The 13200-nt window shown below is 43.1% G+C and overlaps 1 protein-coding gene across 2 annotated transcripts in view; it reads left to right on the top strand.

The window, feature by feature from the left end:
* The first annotated feature begins 2569 nt into the window (after positions 1 to 2569).
* LOC138423511 (uncharacterized) overlaps positions 2570 to 13200 on the top strand; it is a 37549-nt gene continuing 26918 nt past the window's right edge. Inside the window, exons 1-3 of one of the 2 annotated variants that reach the window (XM_069559486.1) lie at positions 2715 to 2803; positions 3215 to 3334; positions 12390 to 12572. The gene's annotated coding sequence lies outside the window, so the exon portion shown is untranslated. Of the gene's footprint in view, positions 2804 to 3214; positions 3335 to 12389; positions 12573 to 13200 lie in introns of both variants that reach the window. The other variant, XM_069559485.1, reaches the window with a different exon arrangement.

Raw genomic sequence — 13200 nt, 5'->3', positions numbered from 1 at the left:
TGAACGGTCACCAAACAGCTGAAAAAGAATGGAAGCTGAGAGACAGGCAAAAGCCAGACCAGAAGATTCCCCCGCCCCTTGTGCGCAAGGATGTGCGGTCCATCTGCGCTGCCCCGCAAGGAGCAGCCTGCACCGGGACCTGGAAACATCACCTGCGATAATCCCACGTGGGCGCACACTGACGGAGCCATGCGGCCGCAGGAACGCACGGGGATTCCAGAGGCGCACGGAGCTGCCCAGCAGAGAAAGGAAAAAGCCACCCCCAGGAATGGCAAACACGCTGCTAAAAGGACCACGTGCAGGCTTGGCCCAGCACACCAGCAGCAGGCAAAGTAATATCATCTCAGGTCAAGGAGAAAACCCGCAGCCCAAAATAGACACCCTCCCCAGTTGCCGCTGGGTCTAAAATTATACCATCGAAGATTTATTCCTTTGCACACCTCACTTTCCCTGGGGGTCAGTCTGGGTGGGGGCAGGGACCCAGGCACCCATATGTCTTCACATGAAGGTGTAAAAGGCCTGGCAGCTCCCCGGAGTTATGTGGGGGCGGGAAAGGAAGGGAGGTGTTGAAAGGAGTGGAACAAGGCAAAGGAAGTGTTGGTGAGGAATACCAAAAGGAAACTTCTCCTATTTCAGAGTTTTACCCAGAAGGAAGCTAGCTGGCAGCTACACCATAAAACCGAGGCCTGAGCGATTTGCCAGTAAATCTGAACCATGCATGTAAACAATTCAAATCATTCATTCCTTGAAATGCCTTTATAATATATCTTTATGCAGAGCTGGGCACGCCTCTACTTCAAATTGCTCAAAGGGTGGTGGGATGAGGGGTGGGGAGTGGCAGGCGGAGGGAGGGGGAGCAAATGAAGGGGCAACTAGAAAGTATAACAAGGAGATAAAGAGAAAATGTCAGACTGGCACATAAAAGGAAGCTACAATCGAAGTCACCATTTCTGGGGCAAGATGTCCTCAGACATTCAGGCAAGGCCTTTGTCTTTACACACAAAAGTTTGAGTAACCTGACCCTAGAAGATTAAGCCATAAACAAAATAAAAACAAATAATCACTACTGATTATTTGTTATAGACCTCCAGTCTACTGTCCCAACAACAACCAGCTCCATCCTCTTCTATCTTTAAAGTCCTTAAAATATAGACAAGAATGTCAGAAAGGTACCCCCCCCCTCCTCCTTTCTTAAGCTACTCCTGGGGCAGAAAGCCAAGTACAAGGATGCCATGGATGAATGTTAGGTGGAGGCAAGACTCCAAATAGGGACCAGTAAGTAGAAGAATAAGAACAAAAGACAAGGACAGAGAGCAGCGTGCAGCAGAGGACGGGTTCCTGAAAGAATGAGAAACATGTCCACACCATTTGGCCACTTATAAAGTGCTGTCATTTAACCTGACCTCCCGGCCTCCCAACTTGGTGAAGAAAGGAAGTTTTAGTCCTCTTTGTCTAAATGAGAACATGGTGAATGAGAGAAATTCAGCGACTTGGCCAAAGTCATACAGTTAGGTATTTAGGGACATGGCTAGGTCTCGAAAGCTGAGTCTAACTGATTAAATCCCCTGTTCCTTCCACTCTAATAGTCTTTGGAGTTACTGAACCCAGGGATTCAAGAAATGTTCCTCCTGGGTCTGTTGGTAATACACTGATGATTTCTGTAACTAAGATTTCCCTTCTTAGCCTTGATCCATTTTTTCACTCAGCCACAACTGAATCTCAACCGGAGCCAGGCCTTGATCTAGGAGTTGAAATGCACCTACGTGGGGATTTCACACAGATGACTCCATGAGGGTCAATTTCAAATGTCCCCTTTACAGGTGGATATTTGGCCAGGTGACCTCAAGTGGCCCCTGGCATCCTTTCCTAGTGACAATTGTCTAATTTCCCCAGAATATGTAAGACATCTGAAACGATGTAGATCCTCTCCTTATCCACTGTTTTACTACTTGTCCTCTCTCTCTCTAGAAAGTGAGGTCGTTCAGAACAAGGACCTTCTCTTATTCAAAGCTGTCTCTCCAACACTTAAAACAATTCCTGCCCAGAATAGGTGCTTAAAAATATCTGTGCAATAAACGACACTGAAAATCACAGAGCACTTTTTCCAGTGCCTACTATGTGTCCAAAGCAGTATGAGATGGTCCAGGGGGGCTTAAAATTTAATCAAGATTACACGTGTCTAAATAGAAAGTACAGGAAGAAGATGGGATTTTAATAATGGCAGAGAAAGGACCTGGAAGAATTAAAGCTCAATTTGAAATGCCTGTACACTATACCACTTAATGCAGGAACAAGAGCCATCTTGTGATATTAAAAGGTAACAAATTTAAAATGAATAAAAGGAAACACTTTTTTAAAACAGCATATAATCTACCTGTGGAATTCACTGCCGCAGGATATTATTGAGGCAAATAGTCTAGCAAGATTCAAGAAAGGATTAGACATTTATATGAATAGGAATAATATTGGCAGTTACACTAACTAGGTTAAAAAGTTACAAGGCATGTCCGTCCTGGGCTCCAGGGCATAACTGCTCACCAGCTGGGGTGAGGAAGGAATTTCCCCTTGTGATAGAGCATTGCATAATTGGCCAGATGCACAATGGCTGGTATTTTTGCAGTCTTCTGTAACAGAGGTAGAGACCACTGCCCAGGGGAAGTTTCTGCAGAAGTCAGACCAATGACCTCTTACCATGGTTATTTCTGTCTTGCTGTTATACAGTCCTGAATAGAAGGGAGAGAAAACACATAAATTTGGAGGGGACTTTTGCTCGAAGATTTTTCAACTTCAGAAAACAGAAAAGGTAAAAATAACTTTCTTCTTTTTGATGATGATACTATCTCAGAAAATGAAATCATACTCTAGCTGTAATCTTATTAGTGGCATAGCCAACAGCTCTAGGAAGCTACCCTGTGCAATTCCAAACCTCAGCAGGAGGCCTGGGAACATCGTGTATAAAGGCATCATCCATCCATCTTGCACAGCCACCTAACACTACACCTTCTGCGTGTGCACTTAACACGTATGTGTTTAATGAAAGTGCATTTTTGCAGATGTGGGAGGAAAGCTGCTCATAATACAGTCCACTCACATTGTGAAGCTTTTCTCTTTGTTAGAGAATCAGTTACACTGCCGGCACTTCCTTTAATTCTTATAATGCATGCATGTGAGTGCTCTAAGTCGCTTCAATAGTGTCCAACTCTTGGCCCTACAGACTGTTGCCTGCCATGGGTTTCTCCAGGCAAGAACCTTGGAGTGGGTTGCCATGACCTCCTCCAGGATCTTCCCAGCCCAGGGATCGAACTTGCATCTCTGACATCTCCTGCAATGGCAGGTGGGTTCTTTACCACTAGTGCTATTTGGGAAGCCCCTTAAAATGCATATTCTCCATTTTTTCTTCATCCTAGCGTGGAAAACCAAAAAGGCAGTTGTCAACTATGCATTGGAATACAAGTCTCCTTAATAACATGTGATCACATGAAAGAAAACATCAAAGCTAAATTATTCATTATACTAACTTACTTTACAAATCTTAGCTATGCAGGTGTGGACAAGACTCCAAAGAAATGGTATCAGTGTTTGAATGATTTAAGAAAAAAATACCTCCCATACTGTGGGACAAAGAACATTCTGCAAGCCAAAACATAAAGGGTAATTGTAATTTAAATCCTCAAACCAGAAATGAACCCAAAAGTTTTCAAAGATCTCTAAATAAGAGTAGATAGATATACAATCAAACGTACCTATGGTAATACGATGGGATCTTGTTACGGATTCCTCATCTGTGTGTTCACTCAATCAAAATTTGATCCACAATTAGATGAATCTGTGGATTTGGTACCCACTGCTATGGAAGGCTAATTGCACTACATCATCTTATATAAAGGGTTTGAGCATCTGCAGTTTTTGGTATCCTCAGAAATCCAGGAAACTATCCCAGAAGGAGACGGAGAAACAACTATATTAGTGGGTTTTTTTCTGGAGAGAGAGAATCAGAGATGGACCGAAGTTATCATTAGTATTTTCAAATATGTTCTCACACTAGGTATGTTAAGAATCACTGGTCTAGGACCCACCCTACAAAAAAATTCTCCAATCATTTTGAAGAGAAGTGAAGTGGCTCAGTCGTGTCCGACTCTTTGCGACCCCATGGACTGTAGCCTGCCAGGCTCCTCTGTCCATGGGATTTTCCAAGCAATAATACTGGAGTGGGTTGCCATTTCTTTCTCCAGGCGATCTTCCCAACCCAGGGATCGAACCCAGGTCTCCCGCATTGTAGACAGACGCTTTACCGTCTGAGCCACCAGGGAAGTCCTAGGTCCTAACAGGTCATTTTGGACACGATCTTTTCCACCTGTGTACAAAAGTTGCTCTCATAAGATTTGCTTCCTTACATTTGATCACTAATACTTAGATTCTCTTAGTAGAAGATCAGATGCACGGGGTCTAATTCCCATCCACAGGAAACACTTTAAACATATGAGGGTTGTTTTAGACAGCTATCTGTCATTTTATTTAGTGTAGGATCAATCTTTTCAAGTTTGAATGTTTTCTCTTGGTTTAAGTTTTCCTACTCACCTTTTCATGTGATTACCATTAAGATTAGGGCTTGTCAGATTTTTGTTTATTGGTGTTGGGTTGTTTTTGATTTGGGGTGTTTTTTCCTCTATTTTTGGTGGTTGATGTTTGTTTTTTACTTGAAATTCATCACATAGCACCCGGAATTGTATGTTGTAGAAGGTCTGTTGTCAACTAGGATGGGGTTCAAATTTCACCCTAGAAGTATTACTTTAGATAAACCAATTCCTATGACTCTCTTTCCTCATCTGTAAATTGGAGCTATGATAAATTTGGCTTAACCTGACGAACAGATTAAAGGAGACACGGCTATAAAGCATTTGCCACCTTGCCTATCATGTATTAAGCAGACAGTAAATTTCATCTACTTTATAACTGTGGATATCTTGCCTACATATTTGTAATCATTAAGAATGCATATCCTGTTTCAATGTTATTATATCAGCTGCATAACAGTAAATATAAAGAAAATATTCTATACTTCCATTTACCATATTGGTAGGTTTATATTAGGTTCTAACTATTGTAAGCAATAGTTTGATGAACATCTTCAAGCACTATCTTTTTGGTTCTGAGAACAGACTCCTAGAAGTAAAATTATTTAGTCAAACGTTGTTTAAAAAAAAAGCCAGTGGCTCTTGACACATGTGATCAATTGAGTTTCCAAAAGGGTTTTGCAAATGTACCCCCCCTCTCAGCCATATAGAAGTGTCAGTTTCACGACCCTTTGGTGAATAATGGGAATTACTATTTACCAGTAACAAAATGAAAATTAATAATAATAGAAAGACTCTGTACAAGCAAGCTCTGGTGTTTCCAGATCTAGGAAAATAAATATTCTGTGTATGGTACAAATTTCCATTGCTTCAGCAGCAGCGAGTTTCCTTCCAAGTGTTTTCTCAAAGTGTTGCATGTAACCTCTCAGAAACTTTTCAGCCCACAGTCACACACCTTGTAGTTTTCAGGCTGAGTGAAGTCACAGAGGGGAAGGTGCAGGTTCCTGGTTTTCCTGCCAGCTGTCCAGTGGTCCCATGAAAACCAGCGATTCAGCTGTCACCACTAGCATGAAGGCACAGCACGCAGGACCATTCCCAGAGGAAATGGGACCTGGTGAGACTCATATAAATATTTTCTTGCAAGGTGGAATACTGGAGACTGTCACAGCCCCATCTGACCACAAAACCTGGAAGGTGTAACCCAAGGAGGCATATCACCTGAGCCTTGAAAGGGATAATCTGAGGAGGAACCGTTGGTTTGTGCAGCTTTGCTAGAGACTAAATAATAGCTGGGTTTGTGGAAAGAGAGGAAAGGAAAGAAAGAGAATACTCTGGCCTTTGGTGATGAGTTACTGCATGTTAGAGCTGAGGGACTGACAACATCGAAATGGAAATTTTCTTACTCAAGGTGACCAAATAGAGGCTTTTTCTTCCCTTTCCACATCAGTGTCCTGCTGACTCCCTCTTTCTCTTTAAACAAATTTTGAGGAGCCCGAAGTTTCATTTGAAATCCGTGTGGGCATTGTTCTAACAAGAAAACATCTGACCTCCCTGCTCATCCACACCAAACTCTTCAACAAGAAATCTCTTTTAAGATGCTATCACTTAGGAGGCTAGTTCAGCAGCTTCTCCTGGCTCACTCACAATGCAATATTCACAGAAAAAGTACAAATCAGAGTTGGGCTCTTTTGACATTTATAGATGGTGTAGTGTTATTTGTTAAATTCCAGAACCTGGTGTCGGGTAAACAGGCTAAAAGGATTAGTGACTGCAAAGGTGGGGATCATTGGTATGGATGCTTGCACACCTGGGTATGAAATGCACCCAAAAGCAAGCAACATGGTGGAAGGGATAAAGACTCAACCTCACGTCAATACTGCCTGCATGACCCTCCACAAGCAATGAACCTCTCTGGGCCTTTGTTTCTACTCTGTTAAATGGAGATAGCAATGCCTGCCTCACAGAGTTATATCAGGAAAGTGCCAGCTCCCAGTATAGGGGAGATCTTTATGTCCACAGGCTTCTCTGGTGGCTCAGAGGGTAAAGCGTCTGCCTGCAATGCCGGAGGCCTGTGTTTGATCCACAGGTCGGGAAGATCCTCTGGAGAAGGAAATGGCAACCCACTCCAGGACTCTTGCCTGGAAAATTCCACAGACAGTGGAGCCTGTTAGGCTACAGTCCATGGGAACACAAAGAGTCACACATGACTGAGTGACTTCACTTTATGTCCACACAGGTGTCCAACATACGTATGTGAGTACATGTGTATGTGCACTTTTGTTTTTGAAAATCGATTATGCCTCTCCCTCTTTACAGCTCATAAGGTGAGTTTTGAAAAGTCAATCAAGAAAGGAAGGAGAGAAACATATTTTCCTCTCCAAGAAAAATCAATTAAATGTCAAATATGAACTGTTCCTGGGAGTAAATTTTTTTAATGGGTTAAAGGCTTGGCCATTACAGACCTCCGATATGTAATTTCTAAGAAAGGAACAGGTAATATTTTTTTTAATTAAGTGGAAGCTAAAATGCTCGAACCAGTGGATCCATTCAGAAACCACTTTTTTAGCCATTTTCCGGAGCTTCCCGATTGCATCATGCCTTTTAAGAGTCCTGATTTAATAGCACTTTACTTTAAACCTTCATTTGTGAAAAGCATTGATTTATGATAAGGCTGATTAAAGCAATGGTATCTTAAGCAATAATGATTTCAATTATTGGACTTTCACCAATGGGCATTACTCCGACTTAGTCTCCATTCTTTCCCCATTTTGATTCACTGTAAGAGAATAGATGTAATTTTGAAAAGTTCCCGCACAAACATAATATCAGAAAGAAAGGTATAGACAGATGGACTGCTGTACCCTTTTTGATGATGTGAGGGTGTTGCGTTTTAGTATACTTTGACAAACTAGAGCCCCAGTGGGCTCCTATCCGATACCATGAGGAGTATCCAGAACTCCAAGACCACGCTAATGCCCCTGGAGCACAGAGACGTCAGCAATGAACGTAGTAAAGACCAATCCTCCAAGCCTAGTACCTAGAAGCACGCCTTCTCTTTTCACGAACCTGGAGAAAACAGTTAAGCCCACACTCAGATCTTTAACTCCATTTGAAACTAGCAGTGATACAAAGCAGACCAAAGATTCCCTCCTGATCTGAAAGCCTGTCCCGTGGACCAGGCTGGTAAGTTAAAAAGTGAAATTGGCCTGGAGTCATATGCTAGGGAATGGTGGCAACTTGGAAGGAACCCTGAGTAATGGGGGCAGCTGCTCCTACGCCTCAGCTAAGCGTCACCACGTGCAGCTGTGACCCAAAGCCTGCCGCATCTCAGGTGTCAAAAGAACCCAGAAACCCACACTGCTATGTGAGGCTGAAGTTTCTCCCTTTCTGAAGGTTAGACAAGCACTGGCCAAACTGAGCCCAGAGGCCAACTCTGCTTGGATTCCTAGTGGGTGCCCAAGTGGTGAATCCATCTAGTTACTAGGGGGGAAATATGCCACACCTTTTAAAAGTTAACACAGTGTTTTTATTCCACTATTTCACAAACAGTTAACAGAAATATATTATGTGCGAAACTACATGCTGGGTGAAAGTGAAAGTCACTCAGTCATGTCTAACTCTTTGCCACCCCATGGACTATATATTCCCCATGCCAGAATACTGGAGTGGGTAGCCTATCCCTTCTCCAGGGGATCTTCCCAACGCAGGGATCGAACCCAGGTCTCCCACATTGCAAGAGGATTCTTTACCAGCTGAGCCACCAGGGAAGCCTGGGTACTAAGAAGCAAAAAGAGAACAGTACCTTTTATCTGTCATCAAGGAACTGACAGTCTAGCATTTATATACAGGAACTATGAAGGGCTTCCCTGGTGGCTCAGCTGGTAAAAAAAAATCCACCTGCAATACAGGAGACCCTGGTTAGATTCCTGGGTCGGGAACATGCCCTGGAGAAGGGATAGGCTAACCACTCCAGTATTCTTGGGCTTCCCTGCTGGCTCAGCTGGTAAAGAATCTGCCTGCAATGCAGGAGACCTGAGCTCAATCCCTGGGTTGGGAAGATCCCCTAGAGAAAGGAATAGCTACCCACTCCAGTGTTCTGGCCTGGAGAATTCCATGGCCTGTACAGTCACAAACAGTCAGACACCACTGAATGACTTTCACTTTCACTTTTCATGGAGGATTTAGGGTTTAAAATTTTGAGAAGAAATAACCTACATTGGGGCTCAATCTATCACATTCCTTTTTTTGTATTTAACTCCCTTGATACATTTTAATTAAGTTAGTTTGTCCCTACATTCTGCTTTGAAGCTTTCCTTGAATTTGAGGACTACTGCCAGGATTTCTAAAGTCCAGGTTGGGTGCCTTCCCATTAAAACACCAACAATGACTGAAAGGGCAAATTCCAGTTGTACCTTGACAATTCATTTCCATCAAATCAACTTTACAGATTTCTTACTTTGGTGCTGTTAACTGGACACTTGCATCATTTGAATCTAGCTAGTCTATGCTGCTATAGTTTTTATGAGAGCTGACCAGCAGATGCTTTATGTATTAATCCCTCTGGAAAATCACCTCAATAACTTTTTTAACTTTTGGTTGGGGGAGGGGGGAATTATAGAAATCCCAAGACACAAATGAAAGCATTTGGGTCCAACCACTAGAATTTTGCTGACTGTATAGACTGTATAGAGATTCTCCATCTTTGGCTGCAAAGATTATAATCAACCTAAATCAAATCCCTTATGATTATACAGTGGAAGTGAGAAATAGATTTAAGGGCCTAGATCTGATAGATAGAGTGCCTGATGAACTATGGGCTGAGGTTCGTGACATTGTACAGGAGACAGGGATCAAGACCATCCCCATGGAAAAGAAATGCAAAAAAGCAAAATGGCTGTCTGGGGAGGCCTTACAAATAGCTGTGAAAAGGAGAGAAGTGAAAAGCAAAGAAAAGGAAAGATATAAGCATCTGAATGCAGAGTTCCAAATAGCAAGAAGAGATAAGAAAGCATTCTTCAGTGATCAATGCAAAGAAATAGAGGAAAAGAACAGAATGGGAAAGACTAGAGATCTCTTCAAGAAAATTAAAGATACCAAGGGAACATTTCATGCAAAGATGGGCTCGATAAAGGACAGAAATGGTATGGACCTGACAGAAACAGAAGATATTAAGAAGAGGTGGCAAGAATACACAGAAGAACTGTACAAAAAAGATCTTTACGACCAAGATAATCACGATGGTGTGATCACTCATCTAGAGCCAGACATCCTGGAATGTGAAGTCAAGTGGGCCTTAGAAAGTATCACTACGAACAAAGCCAGTGGATGTGATGAAATTCCAGTTGAGCTGTTTCAAATCCTGAAAGATGATGCTGTGAAAGTGCTGCACTCAGTATGCCAGCAAATTTGGGAAAACTCAACAGTGGCCACAGGACTGGAAAAGGTCAGTTTTCATTCCAGTCCCAAAGAAAGGCAATGCCAAAGAATGCTCAAACGACCGCACAATTGCACTCATCTCACACGCTAGTAAAGTAATGCTCAAAATTCTCCAAGCCAGGCTTCAGCAATACGTGAACCGTGAACTTCCAGATGTTCAAGCTGGTTTTAGAAAAGGCAGAGGAACCAGAGATCAAATTGCCAACATCCACTGGATCATGGAAAAAGCAAGAGAGTTCCAAAAAAACACATCTATTTCTGCTTTATTGACTATGCCAAAGCCTTTGACTGTGTGGATCACAATAAACTGTGGAAAATTCTGAAAGAGATGGGAATACCAGACCACCTGACCTGCCTCTTCAGAAACCTATATGCTGGTCAGGAAGCAACAATTAGAACTGGACATGGAACAACAGACTGGTTCCAAATAGGAAAAGGAGTACATCAAGGCTGTATATTGTCACCCTGGCTATTTAACTTATATGCAGAGTACATCATGAGAAATGCTGGGCTGGAAGAAGCACAAGCTGGAATCAAGATTGCCGGGAAAAATATCAATAACCTCAGATATGCAGATGACAGCACCCTTATGGCAGAAAGTGAAGAGGAACTAAAAAGCCTCTTGATGAAAGTGAAAGAGGAGAGTGAAAAGGTTGGCTTAAAGCTCAACATTCAGAAAACGAAGATCATGGCATCTGGTCCTATCACTTCATGGGAAATAGATGGGGAAACAGTGGAAACAGTGTCAGACTTTATTTTGGGGGGCTCCAAAATCACTGCAGATGGTGATTGCAGCCATGAAATTAAAAGACACTTACTCCTTGGAAGGAAAGTTATGACCAACCTAGATAGCATATTGAAAAGCAGAGACATTACTTTGCCAACAAAGTTCCATCTAGTCAAGGCTATGGTTTTTCCACTGGTCATGTATGGATGTGAGAGTTGGACTGTGAAGAAGGCTGAGTGCCGAAGAATTGATGCTTTTGAACTGTGGTGTTGGAGAAGACTATTGAGAGTCCCTTGGATTGCAAGGAGGCCCAACCAGTCCATTCTGAAGGAGATCAGTTCTGGGTGTTCTTTGGAAGGAATGATGCTAAAGCTGAAACTCCAGTACTTTGGCCACCTCATGCAAAGAGTTGACTCATTGGAAAAGACTGATGCTGGGAGGGATTGGGGGCAGGAGGAAAAGGGGACGACAAAGGATGAGATGGCCGGATGGCATCACTGACTCGATGGACGTGAGTCTGAGTGAACTCCAGGAGTTGGTGATGGACAGGGAGGCCTGGCGTGCTGCGATTCATGGGGTTGCAAAGAGTCAGACACGACTGAGCGACTGAACTGAACTGAACTAGAATGTTTTCAGTTTCACATTTGAAAAATGATGCACTTAATCGCTTTACAGAAGAAAATCAGATCAAAGTTAAGATTCTTCTTTTTAAACTTTGTAATTATTTTTCAGACTCCTACTTGAAATGCTTTAAAGTACTTCCACTGAAATGTATATGGCTTTTCCCCTCTTTCTTTTGAATTTGCTTTGACTTTGCTAGGTTGCCTTCCATCGCCCTCTTGGATGGCACAGCCTGAAAGGAAAGTCCTCAAACATCACCATCACTGGCATGATACAGAAACACAAAACCGGTGGGGCATGGTGCTAAGAGCTGGGCACTGCATGGATTTAAATACAGCATTTGATACATTCTGCAGCTCAAAAACAGGCCATGTCGGGAGGTGTCATTTCCTTGTTTGTTTAGAATTCCCAGTCAACCCTTTGCCTACAGAGCCCCTTTCCATCTTCTCTTTCTCAGCCTGTCCCCTAGCAGGTCATGTACAGCTTCTCAGGGAGCAGTGAACCATGGGTAGCATGCTCTGCCGGCTGTGCGTACCAGATGTTGGGGGCATCTGACCCTTTGTACTTGTTTAACACAGCAGGCAATTCTCACAAGGTAACTAACTTTCTTAGTTGAAGCTACTTTGCTGACTCCTCTCCACACACATCATGTGACAGATAAAGAAGAGAGAGAGAGAGGAGCTGACTCCCCGGGTCACGCGGTTAGCACTTAGGGCTTCCTTAGAGTGTTCGCCTCTCTGCAACTCACAGTCATGGTACTGTAGGAACCACATCTCCAACAGAAATTTACTTTGGCCTCACAATAAAAACTAACGTAGGATAAAAGTGTGGATGGGCTCCGTTTTGTGCCAAGAACTTGCTCATCAAAGACAGAGACTCAGCAATGAGTGGGAAGCAGTCTAATCCTGATCCAATCGCCTGTTGATAATCCATCCTCCCTGAGATGATGCCCAGACAGATCACTGACTGAACGTTGCCTCGCCTGTAAGTGGAGGAACTTTAGAACTTTCTTCCTAACTTTTGTTTTACAGAGGAGGAAATCGAGGGCCCTGAAAACCTTAAAAGCTAATTCACCCCAGAGGCAGATCTTGAACCCACGATCTGATCACTGAGCTGTGTTCACTTCCATGCCTCCACCTAATTTCCGATTGCAACCTAACAGGGGAGCCCAACCTGTCACATGGATTACCCATATCGTCTCTGTCATCCTTCAGGTAAGTTAGTTGGTCCCTGTGCTCTGCTTTGAAGCTTGTGTTTTAATTTGAGAACTAGTCCTACAAGTAATGAAGTTCATGTAAGTTACCCTCCATTATAATCCCCAACAATCAGACAGTAGTCCCGGGACCCAGAGTTTAGCATGCAGTGACTGGCACACTATACACATGGGCCCCAAGGGACAGAGATTGGGGAAGTCTCAGGAAAGAGGAGCAGATGATGAATGGAATCTCCATTCCCGGCTCTTGGGTCCCGCCAAGGTCTGGGCTAAAACATGGAAACTGACAAGTACACAGAATAGCATATACCCATAGCTCTGACTTTTTCAACACCGACACAGAGAAGTGGAATAATAGAGACTGAAATATTGAGGTTAGTGTCTGTACCTTTATCAGACTAGTAGGTTTTTAAGACTTCCTATAGATAGATCTAAAATAGTAGCTGTGGAGAAGGAAATGGCAACCCACTCCAGTATTCTTGCCCTGAGAATCCCATGGACAGAGGAGCCTCCGTGGGGTATAGTCCACGGGATCGCAGAGAGTCAGACAGGACTGAGCGACTAACGCACACACACACTTTTTGCACAGTTTCCAGCTTAGCCTGAGGACGAGCCGTCCTGTGCAAAAT

This window comes from Ovis canadensis, chromosome 18 (genome assembly GCF_042477335.2).
Source record: "Ovis canadensis isolate MfBH-ARS-UI-01 breed Bighorn chromosome 18, ARS-UI_OviCan_v2, whole genome shotgun sequence".
NCBI lineage: Eukaryota > Metazoa > Chordata > Mammalia > Artiodactyla > Bovidae > Ovis > Ovis canadensis.
This window is presented reverse-complemented; position numbering and strand designations above follow the sequence as displayed.